Source organism: Schistocerca serialis, chromosome 5 (genome assembly GCF_023864345.2).
Source record: "Schistocerca serialis cubense isolate TAMUIC-IGC-003099 chromosome 5, iqSchSeri2.2, whole genome shotgun sequence".
Taxonomy (NCBI): domain Eukaryota; kingdom Metazoa; phylum Arthropoda; class Insecta; order Orthoptera; family Acrididae; genus Schistocerca; species Schistocerca serialis.
In genome coordinates, this window is record NC_064642.1 from 832,017,691 (window position 1) to 832,036,477 (window position 18,787).

The 18,787-nt window shown below is 44.7% G+C and overlaps 1 protein-coding gene across 5 annotated transcripts in view; it reads left to right on the top strand.

Moving 5' to 3' along the window:
* The window catches only part of LOC126481546 (neurexin-1), a 2,075,559-nt gene that overhangs the window by 662,977 nt on the left and 1,393,795 nt on the right, over positions 1-18,787 (top strand). The window lies entirely within an intron of this gene.

The following is an 18,787-nucleotide window of genomic DNA, read 5'->3' on the forward strand; positions in this document are numbered from 1 at the left end:
ACCGTAAGATATTTGTGCCGTGTATTCTGTAATTTCTATTTGTGTTTATTTGTATTGATGCTTCTGACACGAATAAAAAAATGTTCTAGTGAAAGACCATGTCATTTATTAGGAGAGTTCTTGGAACGTGTAGCGCACGACCGCCTACAAAATGGTTGTGCTCCCCATTCTCGAGTACTTCTACAGAGTTTGGGGGCCCAGCCGGGAGATAAACAATGATGAGCAGAAACAATATGAACATTGTCCGCGGTGCGGGTAATGGAACCGCGGTAAGGGAAGTGGTATCTCTGGATGCTGGCTCAAGCATGAGAAGGCGACAAGGAGCTGGAGGTCCACGCCCCAGTTAGCTGGTTAGTTGGGTAGTTAGATGTTCTACAGATCACTTGAACGATTCTGTTATCGAAGTGATGTGGAACGTGTCAGGAAAGGTATACGTGATTACTGTTAACGTTAATGAACAAATTATAGTTTTATTCTTGTTCATACAACTACTCTTCAAACAAGTGGTTTTTTTATTTTAATTTTTACTGGCTACGAGTTTTTAAGTAGAAATTCGTTAGCGGAATGAAAGGATTTGTCCAGCAGAAATGATTTTAAATTAAACGTAAAACTTGCTTCACTATCTGTCAGACATTTTATGTTATTGGGCAAATGATCAAAAAATTTTATTGCTGCATATTGAATTCTCTCTGAGCCACTGACAACTTCAGCAAAGTGGAATAAACGTCATTTTTCTCTGCAGTATTATGGACCTTGACATGAGCAATTGGAGCAATATTTCTAATATCAGGATTAGCAAAATGATTTCATATATTCCATATTACCTTCGTAGGTATTTACATCACTGTTCTTCTCAAATTGTGGTGGATTAATTATGCCCGCATCTCGTGGTCGTGCGGTAGCGTTCTCGCTTCCCACGCCCGGGTTCCCGGGTTCGATTCCCGGCGGGGTCAGAGATTTTCTCTGCCTCGTGATGGCTGGGTGTTGTGTGATGTCCTTAGGTTAGTTAGGTTTAAGTAGTTCTAAGTTCTAGGGGACTGATGACCATAGATGTTAAGTCCCATAGTGCTCAGAGCCAGATTAATTATGACACGTTACGTTAGCGAAAATATGTACTGTGACGGCACAGTTAAAATGCCTATCTCCTTGAAGGGGACTTACATGACGTCCTTGGGTTAATGCCAGATATTCTTATTGCTCGCTTTTGTGCAATCAATACTTTTTTTCTAAATAATGAGTTACCCCCAAAAAATTGTTCTGTAGACCATTAAGGGAGGAAAAATGCAGAATATGTTAGAGGGTTAATTCGTATGTTTCCAAGACTAGACATTATACGAAGAGAAAAAGTAGCTGTCCCTGTTACTTTTCCAGATCAAGTTTCATCACACTCAAAAAGTTGGAGCATTCTGCGACACTTACTAAGTACTGATACACTTACTAAGTCCTGCTCATATGCTACATCAATTGGTGGTATGACTCTATTTGTTGTACAGAACTTAATGTAGCGTGTTTTTTTTCGAAATTTAGGGAAAGTCCATTTTCTGAGAACCACTTACTAATTCATTGGAAAATATAATTTACTAATGCTTCTGTTGCTTCCTCAGTAGGGAACTTATTATAATGCTAGTATCGTCTGCAAAAAGTACCAATTTTGCTTCTCGAATGTTAAGTGGAAGGTCATTCATATATGTATGGAACAGGAGTGGACACAGAACTGAACACTGTGGCATTCTCTTTGTGATTTTACCGCAGTGACTAAAATTTTCTACTTGCGACATTACCTGAATTATTCAATGCAAACTTTTGCGCTCTGTTTGTCATGTATGAATCAAATAAAGTTTCTGAAAATCCATTAGTTCCATAGAGCTTGAGTTTTTATAAGAGATTATCATGATCTACACAGTCGAAGGCCTTGGAGAGATCACAAAAAGTACCAGCTGGCGGGATACACTGAAGCGCGAAAGAAACTGGTATAGGCATGCTTATTCAAATACAGACATATGTAAACAGGCACAAACGGCGCTGCTGTAGGCAACGCCTATACAAGACAACAACTGTCTGGCGCAGTAGTCCGTCTTTGCGGAAAACTTCACACCTGTAGAGGACCCCATTGACGAGGAAGACATACGTGTAGTGCAGCAACGGCACCCAGTCTTCTTCGAGGAGGAAGCAGTAGTAGACATCGAAGAATTCACAGAGGATGAAGTAGAGGCACAAGTGAGGAAGCTAAAACCGAGGAAAGCGACCAGCTGGAAAACGCTGTACTACTTCGGCTTTCTCAAACAGCAATTCGCCCCATCGCCGCGATCTTCAGTCGAATTATTCAGCCCGGCAACTTCCCCTCTGCATGGAAACATGTAGAGGTGGTTGCCATCCCAAAACAAGGCAAAGACATCAGGCTCCCACAGAATTACAAGCCGATCAGCCTTCTACCGGCAACTCTAAGATATTCGAGCGCCTGTACTGTACAAGGCTAATGCTGCATGTAAACGCGGAGGAGCTGATCCCGCCGGAGCAATTCGGCTTCCGACGCGGACACAGCACCGAGCAACAGCGTGCGGCTACGTCTGGCAGAGGACGCGGTGAGTGCCCTGGAAAGTCGTCAGTAGGCAGGGCCCGTGCTGCTCCATGTCTCCAGGGCTTTCCACTGTGTGTGGCACGAGGGCCTCCTATAAAAATTGTTCACACTGGGGGTATCGACTCCACACGTCCGTCTTATCGAGTCCTACTTCAGTAGACGAACGTTCAACGTCCGTGCGGGAGCGGGCATATCCACAGCGAGGCCCATACAGGCGGGAGTACCGCAGGGTTCTGTTCTCGGACCCCTGCTGTACTCCCTGTACACCTCGGACACGCCAAAGGCCAACAGAGTTATACGCGGACGACACCGCGCTGTACTCCATAAGCGCGAATGCGAACCCCGCGCGCCGCCGCCTGCAGACGAGACGGCATGTGCTGCTCTGGGCACATAAGTGGCGCCTCAAATACAATGCCAGCAAAAGTCAGGCAACCATCTTCACGAGGAAATCTCTGCCGGCGGACATACAGAGAAACCTGTCCTACCACCTCGGCTGTATGGATTACCTAATATCCACAAGAACAACGTTCCACTAAGACCGGTTGTTAGCGCTCCTGGCTCACCGACGAATGAGCTGCCAAAATACTTGGCCTCTCTGCTCCAGCCGCACGTGGGGAAGACCGACACGCACACATAAAGGCCTCAGGACATTTCATTGGGAAGCTAAAGAAACTGAAACTTGCACCAAACGACATCCTGGTCAGCTTTGATATTGTTTCTTTGTTCACGAAAGTGCCACTCAGCGACGCTCTGGAGCACATCGGTTCCATTTTCCCGCAAGACATCACAAAGCTCTTCCATGCATGTCTCACCACGAGGTACTTCACGTGGAATGGCAATTTCTACGAACAGCTGGAAGGCGTTGCCATGGGTAGTCCTCTTAGTGCAGTGGTGGCCAACTTCTTCATGGAACATTTAGAAGCACAGGCACTGGAGTCTGCGACTTGTAAATCTAAGGTGTGGTACAGGTACGTCGATGGTACTTTCGTGGTGTGGAGCCACGGTTAGGAACAGCTCGGTGACTTCCTAAGACACTTGAACAGTCTCCACACGAACATAAAATTTACAATGGAAGTAGAAGAGGACAAAAAACTACAATTTGTAGACGTGCTGGTCACAAGGGACGGAGAAAACCTGCGAGATAGCGTGTACCGAAAACCGACACACACGGACCGACACCTGCACAAACTATCAAACCACCACCCGAGGCAGAAAAGAGGTACGATTCATACGCTCGTAACGCGAACAAGACGAATATGTGAGCCACAGCACCTCAAACACAAACTGCAACATCTGGAAAGTGTTCTGAGGAGCAATGGGTACTCCACAAATTATATCAGAAGTGTAACAGAGCGAAACACTCGGCGAAGTGAGAAATCGAGACAAGGAAATGTCGGGTACGGCCTTTCTGCCATACATTCCCAGTAACGGACAGAGTCGGCCGTATATTGCGCAAACACGGTCTAAAGACAATTTGCAAACCGACAAGGAAGGTCAAAGAATATCTTAGATCTGCAAAGGATAAGAGGGACCCACTTGCAATGTCGGAAATATACCGTTTACCACGCGCATGCGGAAATGTTTATGTCGGAATGACTGGACGATCAATCGACACCAGGATCAAAGAACATAAGCGACATTGCAGGTTGGGGCAGGTGGAGAAATCGGCCGTGGCAGAGCACGCACTGAATGAGACCGACCACGTAATAAAATTCTCCGACACGGAAGTTCTGGCTGTAGAGAAGCACTGTCACACCCGCTTGTTTAGAGAAGCTGTAGAAATACACAAACACGGGAACAGCTTCAACAATCCTTAAGGTAAACGGATCCTGGTTTCCCGTACTGCAGCGAACGACCGTCGCAGGTAGCGAGAGGAGAACCGCACCGGAAATGACCGCGGAGAAGCCTTCGGACGTTGGCGCGCCAGGTTCATGTAGTCTGCGGCCGCGAGATCGGCTCCAGTTCACCACCGGCAATGGAGGGTGAAGCTTTGACAATGCCAGCCACTCGTGCTGGCCAAACGTCAGAAAAATCATCAGACGAACGTCGGCCGAAGAACCCGAGACAGAAGCAAATAGGCACTAAGGACATAACTTACGAAATTGGAACAACTTTGCTGAATTTCGTTTCCGTTTAATCCTATATTTGCTGGTACGTTTGGAAAGAGATTGTAAAAGGCGCTCGCAACGTGCGAATTATCATAAGCACGATGGTTTGTGACTCGGCCGGTTTGCGAAGTAGGGCAGGCAGCGATCTGCGTGGCCAGGCTGTGCCCCGGTGCAGGCGCGAGCGTCTGGGAGAGCAGCGATCGGCGGACGGAGTCGAACGCGGGGCTCCGCAGTAGGCGGCTGCCACTGCAGGGGGCGCGGGGGCGCGGCCGTGGGTCGGAGGCAGCGTGGGTGAATCAGGGCTCTGGTTGCGTCAGGCTAGCGGCCGCTCGGAACGTGCGCCTCAGCCCGGACGCACGCCTGTGGGGCCGTTCACGCGGCCTCGCCAGGACCCGCTGCAATAACGGAGGACACCGTTGACTGTTGCATCCTTTCGTGCTCGGTATCTTCCCTGACGGCGGTTTCATCTCGTCGTAGGATAACTGGCCGCATCACGAGGCCAGCATCACGTTACAGTGGTTTGAGCAGCACGAGAGAGAAATCACGTCGATGTGGCGGCACCGGTTTGGTGTGTTCTGAAGTGGGTCGGTGAGTGTTTCGTCGAATCTTACTGAGGAATTGGTCGGAACCACGTTTTGCGACAGGCTCTAGAACTATTCCACTGCCTCAATGTCGTGTCAGGACAACATCTGGGAGACTGAGGCTCGTACGGAGGGATAGGAACAATCATTTTCCCCTCTCCTCATTTGCGAATGGAGCGGGGAAAGAAATGACTAGAGATGCTACAAAACACAGTCCACGATATGTAAAATGGGTCGAGGAGTACGCATATAGATGTAGATTTTTCGAGCGTTTGGGATTTAAGCATTTTGGAAAGTGACTAGCGGAAAAGGCGAGAGGACACGGCTGTCTCGCTCGGCAGTGCTACGCAGTGCAGCCGGCGTCGCAACCGACTGGTGTGGGTCACGTTTCGGTGTGTTGCGTTGTGCTGCGCCTCGCGTAAAGGACAGGGGTGGAGGCGGCTCTTTTTAGCGCGTTTGTACGTCACGTTGAAAAGGTTAATTAGGAGAGGAGTTTAGCAGAGCAGCAGCACTCTGTGTGTGCGCGGCCCGGCAGCCGCCATTAGCGTAATGACCGGCAACGGCCGGTGCGGCTCCACGACAGCGGTTCCACATCAGCCGGTAGGGGGGCAGAGCCGGGCAAGACAGCCGCCACCTGCCGGCCTCACCTGCTACTCCGAGCTCGACGTTTCCCACCCCTCCCGCACACAAACACTGACGCGACTTCTTCCGGACTATCGAGTGAAAAGCTGGACCACCTGGTTTTGTGAGATTTTCTTTGCTTCCTGTAGCCAAAACAGAGATCTGCCTGGGGGCAAATCGTGTCACGGATCGTGTCCTTCGCCGCCGTCTGCTGACCGATTTTATCTGTTTGTAAGACGTGAGTTGTCGCTTTTCACTGACATCAGTGCCACTTCCGTCGACTTTCGAATATGGCCGACTCTCTCACATTTACAGTGTCTCGGCAAGTGATGAAAGGAAGTATACGAAACCCGGGCGGGAATGCGTGCCGGTTCCCGGCGGGTTAGTGTCGAGGTCCGCTGTGCCGGCCAGCCTGTGGATGCGATTGCTGCTTCGCAAACACTGTCTCCATGTACGCGTACGCCATAATTACTCTACCGTGCAAAGATTTGGGGTTTCACTCGTCTGGTATGAGACGTTCCCGGCGGCGGGGGGGTGTTCACTGGGGGCCGAACCGCATCATAACCCTGGGTTGGGTGTGGGGCGGCTCGTACACTACGAAACGTTGCGCAACATTGCGAAGGAATTCTCATGTCCCACCATTTCGAACGGGAGGCAAAAATTCTGCGATTTTGTTGTCTCCCTGTTGTCTATATACAAAATACCTCGATTCTCTACAGACAGTGTACGAGGCCTAACATGATTGCATATTAAAATTTTTGTAAGTTAACACTCATGTGTACCGCACCACGAGGTCCATTTGAACCTACCACAACACCTGCCTTTAACATCAAGTAAAGTGGCTGCAATTTCACGAGCGTCGTGTGCAACATACCCATAAAGAGTCAGTGGAATTCAGACACTCCGTGGATATGTGTGGTGCGCACGTACCTCCCTGGTCGCAGCTCCGGCGTCCTGAGCCACGTTCCGAACGGCCAGCAGCGGCGACCCTACGCGCCACGGACGCCGTCAGTCGCCGACGGATTTCTGACTCACCCCGAACGGGTTGCATTGCGTTCAGGTCGGCGCCTAAGCAATCGTCGTCTCTCAACAGTTCCTCTACTGTACACAGTATACAACGCTCTACTATGTCTTCGTGTCCTTCATTTAGGTGTACATACCGAGGTTTCAACATTCCTAGCACGCCGCTCTCTTATTCTATTTGCGCCCTGAAAATGGTAGGGTGTCCACCTGTCGGAGAAACCGTCCGACTCCATTCCAGTACGGTGTTCGAACACTAGGGCTCAGATTTTCAGTAATTGGTATCTTATTAACTTGAGCTTTCTGCATTAATTAACCAGTACTTTTCAATGTCTCACCCATTTTATACTTTTCACTATAACCATTGACCGACTGCCAACGGAGAGGACGTCCATACAGAGAATAACAAAGCAGCACAGACAGAAGAAGAGAAGGAGTTGTATGTTTATGGATCCAGGAACGCTGTATTTGAGTGTTATAACTCATTTTGCGCAGGTCTATGGCACACCAACTGTGAGAAAACAAGGGAACAGAATCCGCCAGCATACCACATCAAAGTCTTTCTTGCAAGAAATGTTCCAAATGCCATCTGTTAGGTCTGATACGCGCTTCCAGCGGCTGTCGCATTGAGTTTTGACCCAGAGACGTGTTCCTGGAGTGTCGTGTATGAAACTGCAAATATTAGCGCCGAACCTAAGAAGTACAAGTTAGCCAGACGTAACCGAGGGGGTATTTTGAACGTTTCCTGAAGGAAAGAGTTCGTTGTGGTATGCTTGTACATTCTGTTCCCATGCGTTTCCGACAGTTAATATGCTACAAAGAATTATAGAAAATAAGTTGTAAAATGAAAATAAACCTTTTCTGGGGCTCGCTCCATATAATGTGTTTCCTTCTTTTGTACATGATGGAGGTGGCGCCATCTGTTGCTTAACGCCTTGTACTGCTCCTGTCACTTGTTTTTCACAGGGAGGCTTTGTTTCTCGTTTACTTCCCCTTAGACCAACAAATTTACGCACGGAATACTAGCTACAACATTAGTGGCACGTTTCATTACAGATTCTTTCATAGGAACTTTCCTTACTGTCCGAAGCTTCTAAAAGAAACAGCACGTGCCACTCGATGCACACACTTACCGGGAGAGATGGCGCAGAAGTAATTTGGGAAGGCGGTGGTTCGAAGCCGGCCGAAGTGGCCGTGCGGTTAAAGGCGCTGCAGTCTGGAACCGCAAGACCGCTACGGTCGCAGGTTCGTATCCTGCCTCGGGCGTGGATGTTTGTGATGTCCTTAGGTTAGTTAGGTTTAACTAGTTCTAAGTTCTAGGGGACTAATGACCTCAGCAGTTGAGTCCCATAGTGCTCAGAGCCATTTGAACCATTTTGGTGGTTCGAACCACCGCCTGACTGTCTAGCTTTAAGATTTCAGGTGCTTCAGACAAATGCAATGGAAATTTCTTTGGAAGGCACGGCCTGTTTCCTTCCCCAATCCGAGTTTAAGCTTCGTCTCTAACGGCCTTGTCATCGACGGGACGTTAACGACTGACGTGCGTTCATTTCCTTTGCGAAGCCTCGCTATGCTATCCTATTTCTACACTTGGTCGGCGACGTGCCTCCATCATAATTACAGAACCAGTGGTCATCGTTGCTCTTGCCACCTCTTTCAGCTACAATGCCAGTCACGTGTATTCCTAAAGTAATCAACGGGAGAACTTAGAAGATTAAACCAGTGGTAGAAACTATAGTGCAAATATTGATCAAACAACTTGGTACATTCTAAGTACGTATACGTGGTAATGCCTTGATGATGTTACAAGGTTTGAAGGATGATGCAGAAGGACAAATGTTTCCATTTAAGGTGAGGGAGCCGCACCCAGAAACGAACGAATCGAAAGTTGTAAGCGAGAATCGTTCTAATACCTCTGGCAGTGGAATACACGTATTGGTACTGTTGATGCTAATATTGTAAGATGTGCAACTTTCAGAGATAGTTGTACTGATCAAAACAAGAGAAGAATGTCTTGCGAACGTGGGATCTAAAATGTCTACCGTAAGAGCTACGAGTTGTTGTTCACCTTCACATCTCCTCTGCTGGAAGCTCTCTGGTTTCCGTATTTTGAGAGGTGGTAGTATGGACCAAAACAAGAAAAAAATGTCCACGAAATTTGTGTTCTAAAATGAATACCATAAGAGCTCTGAGAACTTGTTCATCTCAGTTACTGTGAAACACGTCTCCTCTACTGAATAGCTGCCCATAGCTCTTAAGGTATGCACTTTAGAGCCCCAATTCACTAGACTTTTTTTTCTTGATTTGACCCACACTGCATCCTGTGAACATAGCGTACGCTACGCTTTTAGTGACAACAGAATGACTTTCGCTTATAAGTTTGGACTCGGCCATTGCCGGACCACGATTCCTTACCCCAGACTGATACATTTAGCCTTCTCCATCGTCCCTGAAAGTTTGTGGCATCAGCACGGACTCACCCTGTATATTATCGTGTGACAGTAATCTAACGATAGTTTACGTGGTTTCCATACTCCATACATACAAAGTTATGAGAATACTCGTATCATAGAGGCATTTCGAACGTGAACTTAATGCTATGTTGTTAATCTGCTGTGTAACCGAAATTTACGTATACACTAAATCCAGATGGTTGATTTTTCGTAGATTGCTGCTACAGAGCTGGAACGTGTGTGTGTGTGTGTGTGTGTGTGTGTGTGTGTGTGTGTGTGTGTGTGTGTATGTGTGTGTGTTTGTGTGTGTCAGAGGGGCAGATGGGGGGAGGAGACGCAAATGACATTTTGACGACGTAGATAAAGTAGGCGTGCCTCCGATATCCGGTTTAGAAAGCAGGTCTTACACAACCACAGTCGTTCGTATTTAACGTACCTGCTCTCGGGTACTCGCTGATGATGAAACAGAATCTCCGTGGATAGAGACATGATTCTTCTCGTTGAGCAGCCAGTGCCAATCATAAGCTGACGGTCAGTGAACAGACTGCGCTGCAGCGAGCTATCACACTGCCACTCCTTCAGTAACTCAACCTGAGTGTTCACATTCTGTTACGAAATTGTTTTCTCTCCTTAACGAAAATACCCGCATACACTTGATACGATCGCCGAGCGATTCTAGGAGCTTCAGTCTGCAACCACGCGACCGCTACAGTCGCAGGTTCCAATTCTGCCTCGGGCATGGATGTGTGTAATTTCGTTAGGTTAGTTAGGTTTAAGTAGTTGGAAGTTCTAGGAGACTGATCACCTCAGCTGTTAAGTCCCATAGTGCTCAGGGCCATTTGAACCTTTTTTGAACTTGATATGATCGACTACAAATTTTAAATTACGGAGGTGACAGAGTTGTACAATGCGCAACTAAAAATAAAGGGGGTGTTAATCGGAAGTTACGTAACTGAGACTGGAACTACAACATTGTCTCCAGACGTCATACCATACTGCCTCGAAGTGTGTTGAAATTGTTCTTTATGTGCTCAGTTTGTGCAGGAAAAACGTGGCACACACTGCCTAATAGCCTGAAAAGATATCTCGTGTGGGGGAATCGGTAATTTACGATGACCCAGTCTCTACTGCTGATATCCCGAAGTACTGTTATTTTGCCGTCGCCTTACCTGAATTGATCAAAAGTTCTTACGGAAGATAATTGCAAGAGCATCCAATTCATCCATCGTTGACCCTGAGCAAGTTGCGATGCAAGTGATGGGAACACGTTTCGTACGAGCTAAGTCCGAAGCACTCATAATGGAGGAAAGATGCACGTGTTGGAATTTGCGAACAAAGATAAATGTGGAAGGTAATAATTTGTCGAATGCAGAATGGACGATAAAGCAATGCCGGAGTAAGTATCGATAAATATGAACATCTGGTTAAAATGGTTAACATGCCTTCCGAGCATCCTTAAGATAAGTGTACAAGATTCTGGAAATTAGCCATGCGAGTGAGAGAATCTGCTTTTAGTCACCTGAATTTACGGATGGATAACTCAGAAATGGATATCGATAGCCACATTTTCTGGTGATATCTAAAGCGAGAAGAAGGGTATATAACATTTTCCACGTCATGTGCGAATACAAAGTGAATTGTGAAAAGGACACCTCTTTACACAACCGAACACTCGTGATTTCCAGTTAGGTGAATACAACGCGAATGCTCACAGTTTGTTGCTACGTCAAGATTACACTGCATATTTCTTGTCAAATGCGACCATACGGAGTAGACGAGGCATGAAATTGAATAACTTCTGCTCCACGTACTTCTGTACACACTGCAGGAGACCTCCATCCGTACAGAATGCTGTGACTGACCGCCACTGGCGTCTACACAGGAGAACCCTGTGCATTGCTCTTGGCAGAGAATGTACCGCTCCCGCGCACAGACCGGTTCGCTAAGGGAGGACCGGCCGCTCGCGGTCGCGCTCGCGGTCGGCCTCGTTCCCGAACGCCGGCTCACCCGTGTCCTTCCTTGTTCTACTCCCTCCGCTCCTCATTCCAGTCCCGCCACTCCTAGTTCAGTAGCGAGTTGTCAGTTTTTTCACTGCGCTCCTCATTTCTCGTTCACTTTACAAACTGTTCCTGAAATCTTGACTGCTAGTTCCTTGCGTATTCTACGCAGCGTCCACTAGCGGTAATTTATAATTTTCTATAATTATATAACTTACATAAAAATTAAATTGTACGTCATATATATTTCTCTGGCAACAAACAGAAATATTTAAGTACCTCTTCGTCGTTTTAATCAATTGTAGAACATACATCAATCAAAAGAAAAGATTTTTTTTTTTCGTAGAAATTTTAGGTTTCATCTGTTTGATTTAACCATTAGTTTTTAAGGTAACTTTTAATCTTTTTCTTTAAATTGTGGTGTAAGAAACTTTACAATAACTTTACAATTTTCTCATCCTTCCAAAACTAAATCTTGACTTTTTAAGAGACTCTTCTTTTTCAAGTTTGTCTGTTACGTTGTGCTACCGAAGGACGGTTGTTTGGTTTCTTTGTACACGAGAATGAGTTGTGAGTGATTTCGGCTCCGTGAGAAAGGGGCGGCCAACGTGGGGCTCATCTCGCGTCCGTCGGCCGTCGTAATTTAATGTATATATTATTATTGTTATTACTATTTTTTGATTGTTGCCGAATTACGTGGTGGGCCTTAATAAAAATATTTAATTTAATTTTGATTTACGGTTAATGCTTTTGTGAAGCTCTCCTTTTTAACAATATTAATCTTATATTATTTGTTACGTTAATGAATGTTAGACTCGCTGAATCATAAACATGAGCATACAAGTTGAACATTGGAATAAACTTTTCATATCAATTTCCTCGGCTAGTCAGTTCATTTTAAAGCAAGAAATTTTTAGTTATTAATTACAATTGCGGCCCACACACGCGCGAGAGTATTTTTTCTTACCTCCGTTAACCATTGTATTGTAGTCGGAGTCCTGGCTCTTTCTGTTGGCTATGGTACTGAAAATAAGAATCTTAGAGCTACGTATTTCTGCAACTTCGTGCGGCTGTGGAGAAAAATTAATATTATGTTAATAGCGGGCGAGTTTTTCGCTTCTGCTAATTTTTCATAAGTTAATATCGCCACGTAATGGCGTCGTTGGCTGCATCGGCCGCTGCGATTGTTGAACTGTAAATTGCTTGAATGCCGGTTAATTCAAGGAAGGCGGACATGAAATCGGGATCACCTCTTACAAACTGAAAGTGCACAATAATATTAAATCAATATATTATCTGCTTAACTCATGCAAATATGCTTACATTTGCCAGCACTCGAAAGATGTCCGTCTACACACAAGAAAGACAAGAGAAGAAGTGAAGACGACTAAAAAATTAACAAAAGAGCGTATCGTGTCGTCTCTTTAGATCACTTTGTTGTATTTCTTTGCATTCGAAACTTAGACAGAGAAATTATTGTTTTACGGCTACATGATAAAAGTATATTATTCAGTTTTTAAATGTCCCTTCTTTATAAATACTGTTTTTTAAGTCTTTTCGTAATATAGCACTGGGGACGCTATATTGCCCCCCGAAATGTTTATGTCATAAAAAATGTTCGTGTTTTTTTTGACATAAATATTTCCTATTTCATGTCTACAGTCTCCACACACACATTTTTCTTTCACAGTCTACATATGTCACATCGTATGTTTAAACCGTTGTAATTACTGAGGTGTGTTGCACACAAAGTGTACAGATGAAGTTATCTACATAACAATGTAATATACAATTGGTTACGTATACAGTCATGTACAAAAGAAATGGACATAGAATACAATTAGTTTCATTGTGGCTGCTTCTTCTTAGGGTTGCAACTTTTGCAGTTTTCAAGGTATACAATCACGAGTTAGTTTGTAATATTTGAAGTCCCGGGGGTGTCAACTGTTCGCTCCCCATTTGTTACGGCCGTAGGGAAATCCTGGGGAAAACCTCGGCGGAGCGACAGACTAACTGCTTTGGTTACTTTCACTTAATTGTTTCTTGGATGTCATTGGATACGGTGCCGTTGATGGTCTACGCCGCGACGTTTAGCTCGCGACGGCGTCGGTTGGTGTGTTCGGTGCTCGGCGTTCGCGGCGGCTGCGGAGAGGTCAACGCCAGCTCGACGCCAGCGTGTCTCTCGCCGTCGCGGAACGTCAGAATCAGCTGATCGGCTGCACGGTTGGCGATGCGCTTCTGTCTCGGCCGGGCGTGATGGAGTCGGATGATATCCGCCCCCCGCGCTTGTTGGCAGGAGTCAGCTCTCCTACGCATCTCCGACGTAGTACATGAAACATACACACAACCAACGTAATATTTGTTTCCCGCTGCAGATGGTTACGCTAGTGGGAAAGAAGCATTTATTAGTGCGGCAGTTGTTGTTAAGCTTTCGCCAGTTTCCGAGTGTCAAGCTAGCACTGTCTTGCAGAATACATGACATGGGTCTTCTCCCGTGAATGAAGTTTTGATGCGCCACTGTTTCCATTACAAGTCAGTTTTTGTCTTGATAAAATTATTTATGTTTTCGCCGCACTCGCAGGCACTGGCGAGTGTCCCAGTACGAGCTTAGCACGAACATTCGCCGTTTCTGCGGTCGCTGTTTTGCAACAGTCCACGCATCGCATTCCAATCTCGCATTATTGTGCTCACTGAAATTACAGTCTGTCCCAAAAATATTGACTGTGGGTTCACTTCATGTTAACAGTTCACATTTATAAGCAAATTCACAGTTTTTCGTGCGTAATATTGGCGTTTGGCGTCCTTATCGCTGTTGAACGTTCAATACTAGCACTTCACTGTCCGTATCACAGTTTCACCTTCACAGTTTTTCACACTGCTTAAAGTAACTGTTTCGATTAGTTCACAAACACTGATGTATTTCATTCAGTCTGAACTGGATTTTGGCTCGTGCTGGATTTTACCAGTCTCTCGCACTAATTATCTCTTTTTATTTTCCACTTAGAGTCGTACTTGCCTTCAGATTTTTTTGACTATAAAATTGTATTTCCGTCTCATCTAAGTCCCCATGTCATGTCTGCCCACTCATCGCGTACTTGCCCTCCAGAGCCAGGCACGACTTTACAAAACTTTGCCTCTCGCATTATCGTACACATTTTATAATCTAGGCCTAGCGTGCAAGTTCCTAGATTAATGTTAGATTTGTGACTTTTGTTCACACGATAAATTCGTGCAAATCTCTGCCTTAGCAGATGGCAATATATTTTAACAGTGCTTAGCGGTAGTCGCGTTTACTGATTTGCTTTGTAGCTTGTCCACAACACATGAGGTACCTTGGGTGATGTACACCCTGCACTCATGTTGTTTAGTAAATTATGATTTAACATATTTCAAGATCGGTGTAGACATAAATACATGGAACAACATACACACTATAATATGGAATTTCATAAGTTTCATTACTACTACAGTTCAAAAATATTCATGACACACTAATGAAAAATTCTTTCATCATTACATGCTGTTGAACTTTTTTAAAATATTTTTAAAGCATTTTTAAAAATGAAATTCGTAAAATATTCTTAAACCTACGTTCACTTTTCTTTCAAACTGCAACTACGTAAAAATACTGTTATTCCTTAACATCTACAAAATTGAATCGCACTAATTTTGTGTGCCTCATCGTCTTTACCTGTTACACTAAAATCTGAACATTTACTCACAGAAGAAAATACACTATAAACTTAACCTACTACTCATATATGTAAACGTTGCTCTACTGAGCGAACTTCTTTAAGTCTTTGTAAGTATTTTTTTCTTATTTCCTTCGTAACTGCCTCCTTCTTTGACCACGGGATGGTGTAGTTTGCGTGACAGAAAGTATCGTGAGGTACCACTTCGATGTTATAGGTGTAGCCCTCGATAACACCGGGTTTTTCCGAAAACACATTCTCATAATCTGTAAGTAGCTGAGTCAATTCGTTTTGTTGTGCTTCAGACAAATGTTCTGACTCCCTGACTTTCATGGCTACCAGTTTCCTTTTTTCCTCTTTGTCTTCAGTAATAAATTCTTTATAATATGCTTGTCTTGTACTTAAGTCAGAATATAAATTCATTACCTGTATTCCTTCGAATCTAGACTGAAAGTTCCGGCAATATTTACCGTGCACTTCCCGTGTCCTCAACAATGGCAAAACTACACATGTACCCTCATTCATTAGGCTTACTTCCCCGCACAAGAGGTCGATTTTTGCGTCCCTCTGGCGTAAAAATTCCATCCCCAGGATGCAAGCAACACCTAATCCCTTAACTACTGGGAACGAGCTTTTCATTGCTTCATTTCCTACCGTAAACTCAACTTGCACCTGGTGCTTTATGACATGAGATTGTGCACCTATTGCACCTGTAACACGACAATTCTTCACTGGCAATACGTGTATTCTATTATTTTGACTCAAGTACTTGTAAAAATTTGCACTCATGACATTGGTTGACGCACCGGTATCGACTGTTATCTGTATTGGTGCTCCGTACATGTCTGCTTGCAATATAGCCTGCACAACACTTTTGTCGGTTCGGTCACATTTCTGCGGTATGTCTACAAGTTCCTTTTCTATTTTTATTCCCTCATTGTATCTCAGTATACAAAGTTTATGGCTGTGATCCGTGAATGTGCCCTCACTACAACATCCTGCAGCCAACAACGGAGAGCGTATTGTGGCTGTCTTTAGTTTAACGAACGATCATTAGTGGGTTGACAGTTGTCTGTCACTTCCATTAACCTCACATTGTGGTTCTGGTTGTTGTTGTTGCTACTGTTGGGTTGGCCGCCCTGCCTCCCCGATAGCGTATTTTGACACTGTGTATAGCCATGGTTTTGCGATGGTCGATTGTAACTTCCTGACATGTTCTGTGGTGTACCTGGGTTGGCGTTCCATTGTGGCGCTGTGTTTTGTTGCCACTATGGTGTCGGTTCATTACTACCACGCCACTGGTTTCGATTGTTCCGCCATTGCGGATTGCCGTTACCATTATATCTATTAGTCATGCGTCCATCATGATGTCTCTTTCGATTCTGACGATTACAACCGTTGCCGTTATAATCATTGCCACTGTTTGTGCCTCGATTCTGTTGCCGGTGCTCTTGCCTATTCCCGTTACCATTTGGTACTTAGTTACTACCGTTACTGAGGCTGCTATTGTAATCGGCTTTTTGTTAATTACAGCCTGCATGGTTCCACTTGTTTCAGTTTTCATATCTTCGATCAATAAGTCAACAGAATCCACTATTTTCATGAATTGTTCTATATCGTATTCCGGCACATTGATGAAATATCTTTTAATTTCACTGGGCAACTTCATTTTCATCAATCTGATTATGTCACGATCGGACATTGGCTCGTCCCAGTACCTGGTTTTGTTTATATACTTTTCAAAATATTTGCGTAACGTTCCCATCTCAGGATTGTACATTTCTGGACTGTACAACTCCTTTCGTAGTCTTTCTTGGACGCTGTCGGGCCAGAATTTTTGCAAGAAAGCACCTTCAAACTGTTGCATCGTTAGACATTTTTCGGACACGTCGGTGGCCCACAGTGCCGCATCACCTTGAATAAAGGAGACCATGAACTGTATTCTTTGTCTTTCCGTCCATGTCCTGGGAAACACATTCCTGAAGCTCTTAATAAATACCACAGGGTGGACATTTCGTTTTTCGCTATTGAAAGGTTGGAGTGTCCTGTGTTTTATTACATCGTCGTCGTTTTTGCACATCTGATTGCTACATTCTGTGACCTTCATTACTTCGTGATGTGCGCTGCACGGTATCGCATGTTGTTCGTGCTCATAATTCGCATTAGGTTGCGGTTGCGCACTCGCACCCTGCGTACAGTCAGCGTTATTATAGTAATCAGTAGGCGGAGTCGGATTTATTATGTGTCCGCCACTGTTTACATTGCTTTCCAACACAGACAGTCTCCGCGCGACCTCCTGTTGCGAATTTGGCAACTCCGCAGTCACACGGGATTTGATCTGTGTTAAATCAGCATGTAGTGCGGCAGCGCTAGCGTCAATGTTTACACTCGCGGCCGCAGTCGCTTGTTCTACAGCTGTTTTTACATCGCTTTCAATCCTTGCAGATATCTCGCGATCCTTTACTTCTAGCCATTCATTAAATTCTTTTTCGACTTTTTGAGCTTGCACTTCCAAATATGTATCAATACTTTTCCGTGCATCTATCTCCACATTATCCACGCGGCTGGTTAAAGTTTGGACATTGTCTTCAAGCCTAGCCTGTGATATCTGTAGTTTTTGCATCTCGCCGGTTAAGCTTTGCACAAGATCGGGTATTTCTTTGCACGCGTCCCGCATCTCGGCAAGTTCGCTTTGGATACTGTCTAGTTTTGCTTTACTGCGCTGCTCTTGCTCACTGAGCTTTTGCATTAATTTTTTCTCCTGCTCATGTAGCATTTGAGACAGTTTTTCGTCTCTTTCCCTATCTCTTTCTTCGAGCCTACGCAGAAATTCAGCAGAAGGGTCTGCAATCGGTGAGCATACTGGTGCCCCGCTTAATCTAGCACTCGATTGGCCCCCCTGCCCAGGCAGTGGAGTTGTTACTCTTCTCCCATTATGCTGTGGAGCGTCATTCACTATCCACAGATCCTCGCCCCCCGATCCGGAAATTATGTTACCCAAGGCGGTGGCTCGGGATTCGTTTACGTTTTGCAAATGATCCTCACTTTCCGTATTAACAGAATTTTGTTCTTCTGGTACGGATGCTTTAGGTTGTCCTATCTTACCCATACTAAATTCGCTTTAAGCCACTGACAAATCTTTAACACTGATATACCCACGAATAATTATTCCCTCCAAAAATAAACATATAAATACACAAAACACCGAAGGTATCTCATGTGCATATGGGTCCGATATTCCGCACAGAGCTACACAGGATGCTTGCACACTAGGCCTTACCTTAGTTATTTCTGTTTATCGAAATCCTTTTTCTTTTCTACACTTTTTCTTCTCCAGCTCTCCTCAGGGTGTGGTTTTGTTGTTGTACATGTAAAAGAATTCATATAGGCATTAATATTTTACAACAATTAGACACATACATAATTACATTCTTTACAATAGAATCATATTGATCGGGCCCCAAAGTTGCGGCGCCAATCTCGCGTCCGTCGGCCGTCGTAATTTAATATATTGTTATTGTTATTATTATTTTTTGATTGTTGCCGACTCACGTGGTTGGCCTTAATAAAAATGATATTTAATTTAATTTTGATTTACGGTTAAATGCTTTTGTGAAGTTCTCCTTTTTAACAATATTAATCTTAAAATATTTGTTACGTTAATGAAAGTTAGACTCGCTGAATCTTAAAACATGAGCATACAAGTTGAACATTGGAATAAACTTTTCATATCAATT